Below are 12044 nucleotides of genomic sequence, written 5' to 3'. Positions count from 1 at the left end.
ATTGTATTTCTTCCCTGAAGCTTCCAAAGATAGGTTTGGCATTTGGTAAAAAATATAATTCAAGGAACAGTGGGAAGTGTCAAACTAGCAAGCCCACTTACCTAAAACACTATTTAGATTTTACCATGGACATCATTGCTAATATTTGAATTGAGATACAGCCATATCCATTGCTATAGATACTTAACTGAATGAATATGAGGTTTTTTTTTTTTTTTTTTATCCTTGCTAACATATCCTGACAATAACAGGTTGATCTTAAATGAGAACATAAGTGTGCAGTATCTTTAAGATGTAAAGTCACTGGACATTGGCAGCTCTGTATTACATAAGCATCCAATTCTTATTCAGATAATCTATGTGCTTTGACACAATTGCTGTTTAATTGATTAATTTATAAAATATGGAGAGAAATTAAAAGATGAAAATAATTCGGTCATTGAATTCATTTGGTTATTCTCATGGTATGCCTTGATAACTTTTGATGGCATTCTCTATCAACTAAATGCTTCATGGTTTTGCCTTTCGCATTTAATCCTCAAATCTCCTAGTAATTGATTTTTGTGACAGGTATGGGATATGAATTCACTCTTTCCACGTGGATAATTGGTTATCCCAGTACTGTTTATTAAAATTGTTCTTCATTTCTTCCCTGATATATGAAAATTTCATTGATTTCATATCATGAAATCAAGTTTTCTTATAGGTAGTTTTATTTCTGTACTCTCTCTTCTGTACCATTGATCTTTTGTCTACCCCTGTATCATACTATCTCAGATATCTCAGATACTCAGTTTTGTTTCTTGTCTTGTTCATGACCTCAAAAAATGATTTCAAATTTCATGGTTTATTATTTTTTTAAAAAGATTTTATTTATTTTTTTGACAGAGAGAGAGATCACAAGTAGACAGAGAGGGAGAAGCAGGCTCCCCGCCAAACAGAGAGCCCGATGTGGGGCTCGATCCCAGGACCCTGAGATTGTGGCCTGAGCTGAAGGCAGTGGCTTAACCCCCTGAGCCATCCAGGTGCCCAAATTTCACGGTTTAAAATGATACTTGTAGTTTTTTTAAATGATCGTCTTTACCAAATTAAAGAAGTTTTCATTCTATTCCTACCTGGCTAGGACTTTTGTTTATCAGTTCATTTTATTTTTTTTTTTTTTTTTTTTTTTTTTTTTTCCATTAATTTTTTTTTTATTTTTTTATTTTTTTATCAGTTCATTTTAAATCATGAATGGATGGTGAACTATACTGAAAGGCTTTTGTATAACTTCAGCAATGATTGAAAGTTTTTCTCCTTATTTTGTTGATGTTGTCAGTTACATTGGTTTTTCAAATTAGGTTAACTAAGCATTGCTAGGATAAACCTAATTTAGTCATGTAAGGATTATCTTTTATTTTATTATTATAAATTATTAGATCTGGTTTGCTTAAATTTTGTTTAGGATTTTTACATTAATGTTCATGAGTCAGATTGGCTTTTAAATTTCCATTCTTATATTATCCTGGTTGGATTTTTAACATATCTCTCTTTTTAAATGTTGTGTTAAAGTATACATATTATAAAGTTTACTATCTTACCCATTTTTAAATGTATGGTTTAGTGTAGTGTAAAGTATATTCACATTGGCTGTGTAGCTAATCTCCAGAACTTTTTCGTCTTGTAAAACTGAAACTCTGTACCCATTAAACACTCTTCATCTCTCCCTCCCCATCACTGTGGCAACCACCATTCTTTCTATTTTTATGAGTTTGACTACTGTAGATATCTCCTAGAAGTGAAATCATACCATATTTATCTCTTTGTGCCTGTCTTTTCACTTAGTATAATGTTGTAGCATGTATCAAAATTTCCTCTTTAAGACTGAATAATATACCACTGTATGTATAAACATTTTGTTATTCGCTCATCTGTTAGTGGACAAGTATGTTGCTTCCACCTTCTGGCTGTTGTGAATAATGCTGCTGTGAACATATACGTACAAATAACTTCTACACACTTCCTTAAATGCTTTTGGATACACACCCAGAAGTGGTATTGCTGATAATGTGGTAATTCTATTTTTAATTTTTGAGGAATTGCAGTCCTGCTTTTCGTAGCAGCTACACCATTTATGTTCCCACCAGCAGTACGAAGGGTTCCAACCTCTCCATATACTTGCAACACTTATTTTCTGTGTGTGTGTGTGTGTTTTAAGATTTTATTTATTTATTTGACAGAAAAAGACACAGCGAGAGAGGGAACACAAGCAGGGGCAATGGGAGAGGGAGAAGCAGGCTTCCCACGGAGCAGGGAGCCTGATGCTGTGCTCGTGCTCTATCCAGAATCCTGGGATCATGACCTGAGCCGAAGGTAGCCGCTTAATGACTGAGCCACCCACGCACCCCGTGTGTGTGTGTGTGTGTGTGTGTGTGTGTGTGTGTGTTTAAAGATTTATTTGAGAGAGATCGAGAGAGCACATATGCACATAAGCAGGGAGCGGGGCAGAGGGCTAGGGAGAGAAACAGGCTCCCTTCTGAGAGCAGAGTTGCCTGTGGAGCTTGTGGCTCCATCTCAGAGGACCTGAGCCTTTGGAGCTGGGGGCTTGATCTCAGAACTCTGAGATCATGACCTGAGCCGAAATCAGGAGTCAGATGGTAAACCAACGGAAGCCACCCAGGCACCCCTATTTTCTGTTTGGTTCTTTTTTGACAGTAGCCATCCTAATGGTTATGAAGTAGTATCTCATTGTAGTTTTGATTTGCATTTCCTTATTAACTAGTGATGTTGAGGCTCTTTCATAAAATTGTTGGCCATTTGTGTATTTTCTCTGGAGAAATGTCTGATCAAGTCCTTTGCCCATTAATCAGGTTACTTGTGTAGTTGTTAGTGTTGTTGCTTATCAGATGTATGATTTGTAAATATTTTCTCCTGTGTCTTTTAGGTTGCCTTTTCAGGCTGCTAATTGTTTCCTTGGATGCCTAAAAGTTTTTAATTTTTATGTAGTTCAGTTTATCTATTTTAACCTCTGCTGCCTGTGGGTTTGGTGTTAAAGCCAAGAAATTATTGTCAAATCCAATGTCATGAAGCTTTACTCCTAGTTTTTTTCTGAGTAGTATACTTTTAGATCTTATATTTAGGACTTTATTTTGAATTAATTGTTGTATAAAGTATAAGGTAAGCGTCCAAGTTCATTCTTTGGCATGTGGATATCTTGTTTTCTCAGCATCATTTGTTGAAAGGATGGTCTTTTCCTCCATTGAATGGTGTTGGCATCCTTTGTCCTGGTTGGATTTTGATATGAATTAGAAAGTGTTTTTCTTTTTTCACTATTCTCTAGAAGAATTTGTTTAAAGTTGTAATTATTTATTTATTTTTTTATATTCGTTGTTTCTCCACCATTTGGTGGGACTTACTTTTAAAACTATTTGGATTTGATGATTTTTTAAAAAAATATTTTATTTATTTATTTGACAGATGGAGACCACAAGTAGGCAGAGAGGTAGGCAGAGAGAGAGGAGGAAGCAGGCTCCCCGCTGAGCAGAGAGCCCGATGCAGGGCTCGATTCCAGGACCCTGGGATCATGACCCAAGCAGAAGGCAGAGGCTTTAACCCACTGAGCCACCCAGGTGCCTTGGATTTGATGATTTTTTTAGTGGAAAGATTTTAAACTAACTGTTACATTTTTTTAAAAAAATTCCATTTATTTGGGAGAGAGACAGAGATAGTGAGAGAGAGAGCACGAGCAGGGAGGAGAGGGAGAAGCAGCTCTTGATGTGGGGCTTGATCCAGGATCAAGGGATCCTGGGATCATGACCTGAGCTGAAGGTACACATTTAAGTGACTGAGCCACCCAGGTGCCCCACTGTTCGATTTTTTAAAAATTATTTTTCTGTTTAGATTCTCTGTTTCTTATTTTTAAATGCTCAGTTGATATATTTGTCCTTTAAAAACTGATATGTAATTCACATATAAAATTCACCCCTTTAAAGTGTAAAATTCAGTTTTTTAAATATTCCCAAAATATAACCATCTCCACTGTCTAATTCTAGAGCATTTCATTATCCTCAAAAGAAGCCCTGTACCCATTAGCAATCACTTGCTCTTCTCCCTTAACCCATTCCTGATAACCAGTTATCTATTTTCTCTATAGATTCGACTATTCTGGGCATTTCCTATAAATAGAAATATATAATATGGGGCCTTTTTTGGTCTAGGGTCTTTCACTTAGTGTAATGTTTTCGAAGTTTATTCACATTGTAGCCAGTATCAGTACATCTTTCCTTTTTTGGCGGACTATTATTACATTATGTGGATATACCACATTTTGTTTATGCATTAATCAGTTGACACACATTTGGATTGTTTCAATTTTTTGGATATTATGAATACTGCTATGAATCTCCAAATAACAAGTTTTTGCATACACAGATTTTTCAGTTATTTTGGTTGCGTGTCTAGGAATAGAATTGCTGGGCTCCTATGGTAATACTATATTTAACCTTTCTAAGATCTGCCAAAAAGTTTTCCAAAGCAGTTGCACCATTTTACAGTCCCATAAGCAGTGTGTGAGGGTTCTAGTGTCTCCACATCTTGGCCAACACTTGCTGTTGTCTGTCTTTTTGATGATAGCCATCCTAGGGGGTGTGAAGTGGAATCTGTGGTTTTGATGTGCATTTTCCTGATGACTAGTGATGTTGAGCATCTTTTCCTGTGCTTATTGGCCTTTTGTATAGCTTCCTTGGAAAAATGTGTATTTAGTGCTTTTGTCCATTTTAAAATTGAGTTGTCTTCGGGTACCTTGGTGGCTCAGTCGGTTAAGTATTTGCCTTCGACTCAGGTCATGGTATCAGGGTCCTGGGATCAAGCCCAACGTTGGCCTCTCTGCTTGGCCGGGAGCCTGCTTCTCCCTCTCCCTCTGCCTTCTGGTACTCTCTGTCTATCAAATAAATAAAATCTTTGAAAAAAAAATTGGGGCACGTGGGTGGCTCTTTTGGTTAAGTGGCTGCCGTTGGCTTAGGTCATGATCCCAGGGAGCCCCCCACCCCCACCCCACATCAGGCTCCCTGCTTGGCGGAGAGTCTGCTTCTCCCTCTCCCTCTGCCTGCCGCTCTGCCTACTTGTGCTCTCTTTGTCAAATAAATAAATAAAATCTTTTTAAAAAATCTATTAAAAATTGAATTGTCTTTTTATTGTTGAGTTGTAAGAGTTCTCTATATATTCTGGATATTAGACTCTTCAGATATATGGTTTCCACATATTTTCTCTAGCTCTTTTGTCTTTTCATTTTATTTCATTGTGTCCTTTAAAGCGCAAAAGTTTTTTATTTTGATGAAGTTCACTTTATCTTTTTCTTCTTCTGTTGTTTGTGATTTTGGTATCATATCAAAGAAACTTTTGCCTAAAGGTAATGAAGACTTGTGTGCTGAAAGTTTTATGTTTTATCTCCTACATTTAGGTTTTAGATCCATTTTGAGTTAATTTTTATATATAGTATAAGATGGAGGTCCCAATTTATTATTTTGCAATTGGAAATCCAGAGGTCCCGGTGCCATGTGTTGAAGAGACTATTCTTTCCATATCAAATTATCTAGGCTCCTGTTTTGAAAATCAGTTGACTATAAATGTATACATTTATTTCTGGACTCTCAGTTTTGTTTCATTTGATCTGTATTTCTCTTCTAGCCTGTACCACACTTGGTGATTTGATGCTTGATGACAGTAGCTTTAATGTAAGTTTTGAAATTGGAAGTGTGAGTTCTAAATCTTTTTGATTCATTTTTAATAGATTGTATTTTTCTAAAAACTTTAAAAAAATCCTTCCAAACTTTCAAATTTATTATCATAAAATTGTCCACAATATCCTCGTATCAGCTTAATCCCCATAACATCTCTAAAGTTTCCTTTTCCTTGTTATTAGTTTGTGTTATCTTTTTCCCAATTAGTTTTTCCAGGGGTTTATAATTTTAATTACTGTTTCAGAGAATGAACTTCTAGTTTATCATCTTGTTTTAAATATTTTCTGTTCTTTTAGGGCCTGCTATTACTTCTTTCTTCTTTCTTAGAACTTTTAGGTTTTTGGTTTTTTTCTGTTCTTTTACAAAAACATTTGAATTTGGGTTTTTAGTGCTTACATTTGCCTCTAAGTATCATTTGAGCTGTCTTTCTACAAGTTTTGATACGTAGTATTTTTGTGTTTTTCCATGAAAAAAACCCTCTTATTTGCCTCAGGAACTATTACAAAAGCATATATTTAATTTCAACATATTTAGCTTGTAAATATAATTTCTGTGATAGTGTTCCAAGTTGATTTCTTCATGGTCACAGACCATAATATTCTAATTTGTAGAGACTAACTTTAAGACCTGGTATATGACTAGTTTTCATGAATATTCATATGCATTTGGGAAGAATGTGAAATCAGTTGTTTAGTATAGTGCTTCATATATGTTCGTGAGCTTGTTAGCTGTTCTACTTACATCTTTCAGGTTTGCCTAGGTGTTGTTTGGATTTGGGTTTGGTTTGATTTTGGGACTTCCTTATCAGTTTCTGTGCTGAGAAGGGTGTATTAATGCCTCTCACATGGTGGTAGGTTTGGCAGTTTCTCCTCTAGATGTGGTAATTTTTGTTTTATGTATTTTGAGTCTGTGCTATTAAGTACTTACATTTCGAATTTTTTTCTTTTTAGTCGAAGTTTTTGTCGGATTGAAAGGCCATATTCAAAACTATTTTGCCTTATAGTTTTGGTTTTTGTGGTTGGCTGTTTTCTTGGGTTAATACATCTGTTCTAGCTTGCTTTTGGTTAATAGTATTTTTCACCCTTTAGCTTTTCATTGGTCCTGTATTTTAGTTTGTGTCTTGTAAACAGGGTATGGTTAAATTGTGTTTTGTTCTGAATGACAGTATTTTTTTATTGGAATTTTAGTCAGTTGTGATACTGGTAGATTTAGATTGATTTCTGTCTTGTGGTCTGTTTTTCCTCCTTGCCTTCCTTCCTGTTCTTCCAGTCTTTTGTTTGGAGTTAATGTGTTTGAAGCCTTCATGTAGGCATGTTTTCTCATTCAGTCCCCCTAACACCTTGCACACATGCACTCTTGTTTGTAAATTAATGTTATTTATTTTTTCAGTGGTTGCTCTAGCTTTTTTAAGAAGTCCTTTCTAAAAGGAAGAGTTTAAATCAGTATCTTTAACCTATTCTTGAATAATGTAATAAATTAAAATGCTCTGATTGTCTTCCTTCCAGAAATCTATAACACTATTGTCTATTATTTGAGTTTTAATATATTTATCTCTTGCATAAAAAAAAAATTTATGGGGCGCCTGGGTGGCTCAGTGGGTTAAAACCTCTGCCTTCAGCTCAGGTCATGATCCCAGGGTCCTGGGATCGAGCACTGCATCGGGCTCTCTGCTTGGCAGGAGCCTGCTTCCCTTCCTCTCTGTCTGTCTGCCTCTCTGCCTGCTTGTGATCTCTCTATCAAAGGAATAAATAAAATCTTTAAAAAAATTTTTTTAAACATTATTGTTTTAGGTAGTTGATCTTTGTTTACTGTTTCCTTGGTGCATTATCTGAGACCTTCCATATGCAACAGTTTTTTTCTACCTGAAGTACATTCTTTAGAATTTGTTTTATTTATTTATTTTTTTAAAAGATTTTATTTATTTATTTGACAGAGATCAAAGTAGGCAGAGAGGCAGGTAGAGAGAGAGAGAGAGAGGGAAGCAGGCTCCCTGCTGAGCAGAGAGCCTGACAAGGGACTTGATCCCAGGACCCTGAGATCATGACCTGAGCAGAAGCCAGCGGCAGCCCAACCCACTGAGCCACTCAGGCACCCTAGAATTTGTTTTAATGAAAATCTTTTGGTGAAGGTGGATGACAGTGTATGTGGTTTGTTTTTTTTTTTAAATCTGAAGATGTGTTTATTTCATCTGCATTCTTGAAAGATAATTTCACTGTGTATTGAATTCTAAGTTTTCTCATCACATTGAAGACATTATTTTGATGTTTTGACTGCCACTGTTGCTGTTGAGAAGTAAAATTGCCCTCCCTTTGTAAATAATCTGTTATTAGACTGTTTTTGAAGCCTTTTCCCCTCCTTTAGTGTTCCTAGTTTTATAGAATGTATTGAATTTTTTTAACTTTATTTTTTACTTTATTATTTTTTTTTAAGATTTTATTTATTTATTTGACAGAGAGATCACAAGTAGGCAGAGAGGCAGGCAGAGAGAGAGGAGAGAGAGGAGGAAGCAGGCTCCCTACTGAGCAGAGAGCCTGATGTGGGGCTTGATCCCAGGACCCTGAGATCATGACCTGAGCCGAAGGCAGTGGCTTAACCCGCTGAGCCACCCAGGCGCCCTATTTTTTACTTTATTATTTGTAATTCTACTTGGGATTCTTTGGGCTTCTTGGATCTGAGAATGTCTTTGAATAATTATGTTAAATTCTTGACCATTACATCTCGGAGTAATGTCCATTATTTTCTTTATTTTTCTCCTTCTGTAACACTTTTTTTTCCCCATCAGGGACAGTTTTTCTTCAGAACTTAAGTACTCAGCTTCTTATGTAGACTTTGGCAGAGGTCATGGGGCAGCATCTGTAGGTCTAAATTAGGGTGGGGATGTTTGATCCTTCCATGCATCATGAGAATAATTTTTTTTTTAAAGATTTTATTTATTCATTTGACACACAGAGATCACAAGTAGGCAGAGAGGCAGGCAGAGAGAGAGGAAGGGAAGCAGGCCCCTCGCCAAGCAGAGAGCCCAACGTGGGGCTGGATCCCAGGACCCTGAGATCATTAACCCACTGAGCCACCCAGGTGCCCCCATGAGAATAATTCTTGATTTTCTTGTTGGGAATGGTACAGTTCACACAGTAATAGAGTTCTGCATACAGTTTGGGAACTACATAGACAGTGAAATCACTCACTCTGGAAATGTCTCTGATGCCTCTACTATATTTCCAGTGATGAACTTTTTTTTTTTTTTAAGATTTTATTTATATGTTTGTCAGAGAGAGAGAAAACACAAGCAGGGGGAGCGGCAGGCAGAGGAAGAAGCAGGGTCCCTGCTGAGCAAGGAGGCTGATGTGGGGACTTGATCCCAGGAGACTGGGATCATGACCTGAGCTGAAGGCAGATGCGTAACCGACAGAGCCACCCAGGTGTCCCCAGTGATGAACTTCTTAATGACCTTGTCCTTTGCTGCAGCCCTATTGTGACAAAGCTGTTGTACCTCCTTTTCATGGTCATCTTGGAAACAAGGGCTCTATAACTGATGATCATATATTAGGCCTTCTTAATCTAATTTCCATGTTTCTTACCCCTTTTCATCTTTTCCTTCTCTGCAAATTTATTTAAATTTTATTTAAGGACTTGCTGTAGTTATAAATACTTACACAAAATTTTTTTTCCTTCCTTCTACCAACACTAAGGTCAAGCAGGCAAGTGTGCTTGTTCTCAGCTTCTGCTAACTAGGTTTACTGTTCATTCAGCTCTGCTTTGCAGGTGTAGTCTTTGGGATTTTCAGCTACATGCAAAGTTCTTTGATTACATTCCCCATATTGGAGAGTCTCAGGGTATAGAGCCTGTCTCCAGCGCTGTCGTTTTCGAAGTAGTTGTGAGGTAACCTGAAAGTCTAGAGCCACCTTCCAGGGCTTCTCTGTACATTTGTGCCAAATTAAGAAATTTAAAAATAGTAAGGAAATATTTATATAGCATTCTAGATTTAGGCAGTAATCCAGTCTGAGCATCTAACCTATTATGTTGCCAGAAATGGAAATCCTTGATCTCTTTCAAATAAACATACATTTTAGGTAAGATTTATGTAATAAATATGGCACAGAATTCCCACCAGCAGGCCTCCATTAAAAAAAGCTCCTAGGGGCACCTGGATGGCTCAGTGGGTAAAGCCTCTGCCCTCAGCTCAGGTCATGATCTCAGGGTCCTGGGATCAAGCCCCATATCTGGCTCCCTGCTCAGCGGGGAGCCCCCTTTCCCCTCTCTCTGCCCACTGCTCTGCCTACTTGTGATCTCTCTCTCTGTCAAATGGATAAATAAAATCTTAAAAAAAAAAAAAAAAAAGCTCCTAACTCTAAGTTTGGATAATTCATTCCTTTCTTTTTTATGTGTAAGCTAAAATAAAATGTTTAAGGTACACACACCCACACCTACACTTAATTTTCTGATTTAACCAACTTAAGGTCTGTTTTAAATTGGACAAGATGGGTTTTACTGAACTTGCTTAATATCTGTGGCAGTGGGAACAGTACTGCTTCCTTTATGTGGGGAGCCCTTAATGTGAGTAGCAGTAAGATAAGGAAAGAGGTAAGTATACCCAGGTATTCTGAATAATAGTGAAAGAACAGTTGTACCATTCATTTCCCCTTTAGTGCAGATGATCCGTAGAAAGTTGGGGACAGCATTATAGTCCATCTTTGTCTTCCAAATTGACTGTTACAAGAAATTTGTTAGACTGTTGGAACAGATGTGTGAGGGCACACCAAGCATGACCATATTTAATATGAAACAAAAAAGAAAAACTTGGTTAAGATTTTGACCCTAGTTTTTTTCTTTTGGAAAAAATGATACTGGTAGCACCTTATTCTTGCAGAGGTTCCCCCTTTCTGGGAGTACTGTAGCTTCATTTTTCCTTGAGGCCAGGAAGCTAGTCCTTTTCGGCTACTTGGGTCTCCCAGAAACAGCCTTAAAGCTTCACTTTTCTGTTGAGAGAAACCTCTGAAAAGATTTATCTTTTCTGAAACTATTAATATTGATGTTTTTTTCTTCATTTGTTTATTAACATGGAGAATTATTTTGTTTTTTCTAATATTAAACCAACCTTTGACATTGTTAGGTATGCTAGTATTTTAGGAATTTTTGCACCAATATTCATGAAGGACATCAGCCTCTAATATTCTTTTATTGTGCTGTGCTTGGTATCAAGGTTATACAAGTCTCAAGATGAGTCAGAGAGGGTATCTTTATTTTCTGGCATATATTATGTAAAATTATTTCTTAATTGCATGTTTGACAGAATTCATCTGTAATGCCATCTAGACCTAGAATTTCTTTATGGGAGGATTTTTTGATTCCTGATAGAGTATTTTAAGATTTTTAAGATTTAAGATTTTTAAGACTATTCATATTTTTGCTTCCTTTTGAGTTAGATTAGGCAAGTTAATTTTTTCTAGAAATTTATCTATTTCACCTAAAATCTCTGATTTTTTGGTATGATATTATTATAATATTATCTTATCCTTTGAATATCTAATTTTGAGCAGTGTTCAAACTATTCAAACCTATGTGGGTCCCTGATATCAGATGGTCTGGAAAGTCAAAACTATCTTCATAATTTTCCACTGTGTTGACATTTGCAGTGCTGCTCTAAAAGCAATGGTGAGTAAAACTGCTAACACCTGAACACGGATTAAGGCGGTGGCACCAAATCGATTATTAATGTTTTCTTTGTCATACGTTCATAGTTTCTTTTTTTAAAATCCAGTTTAAAAAATAAAGAAATTAAAAAAATCCAGTTTTATTTAAGAATGACCTTGATGTGGGGTGCCTGGGTGGCTCAGTTGGTTAAGTGTCTGTCTTCAGCTCAGTTCACGATCCCAGGGTCCTGGGATTGAACCCTGCATTGGGCTCCCTGATCACCCTTTCCCACTGTTCCTTCTCCCCTTAAAAAGAAGAATGCTCTTTTTTTTTTTTTAAAGATTTTATTTATTTATTTATTTGAGATAGAGAGAGAATGTGAGTATGAGAGGGGACAGGTCAGAGGGAGAAACCAGCTCCCTGCCGAGCAGGGAGCCCGATGTGGAACTCGATCCCGGGACTCCAGGATCATGACCTGAGCCGAAGGCAGTTGTTTAACCAACTGAGCCATCCAGGTGCCCAAAAAGAATGTTCTTGATGAAGCAATAAAAATACTAATTTCTTTTTTAAAAGATTTTATTTATTTATTTGAGAGAGAGAGAGAGAGAGATCACAAGCATAGGGGAGGGATAGAGGGAGAAGCAGAGTCCCTGCTGAGCAGGGAGCCCGATGCAGACTTGATCCCAGAACCCCAGG

General features: G+C 36.8%; 1 protein-coding gene across 3 annotated transcripts in view; it reads left to right on the top strand.

Moving 5' to 3' along the window:
• Window positions 1–12044, top strand: part of FRS2 (fibroblast growth factor receptor substrate 2) — a 121298-nt gene that overhangs the window by 59219 nt on the left and 50035 nt on the right. Inside the window, exon 4 of one of the 3 annotated variants that reach the window (XM_046012816.1) lies at window positions 5665–5711. The exons of the other annotated variants lie outside the window; for them this stretch is intronic. The gene's annotated coding sequence lies outside the window, so the exon portion shown is untranslated. The remainder of the gene's footprint in view (window positions 1–5664; window positions 5712–12044) is intronic. 3 annotated transcript variants of the gene reach the window in all.

The sequence above is a fragment of the Meles meles genome, chromosome 7 (genome assembly GCF_922984935.1).
Source record: "Meles meles chromosome 7, mMelMel3.1 paternal haplotype, whole genome shotgun sequence".
In the NCBI taxonomy this organism is placed as follows: Eukaryota; Metazoa; Chordata; class Mammalia; order Carnivora; family Mustelidae; genus Meles; species Meles meles.
This window is presented reverse-complemented; position numbering and strand designations above follow the sequence as displayed.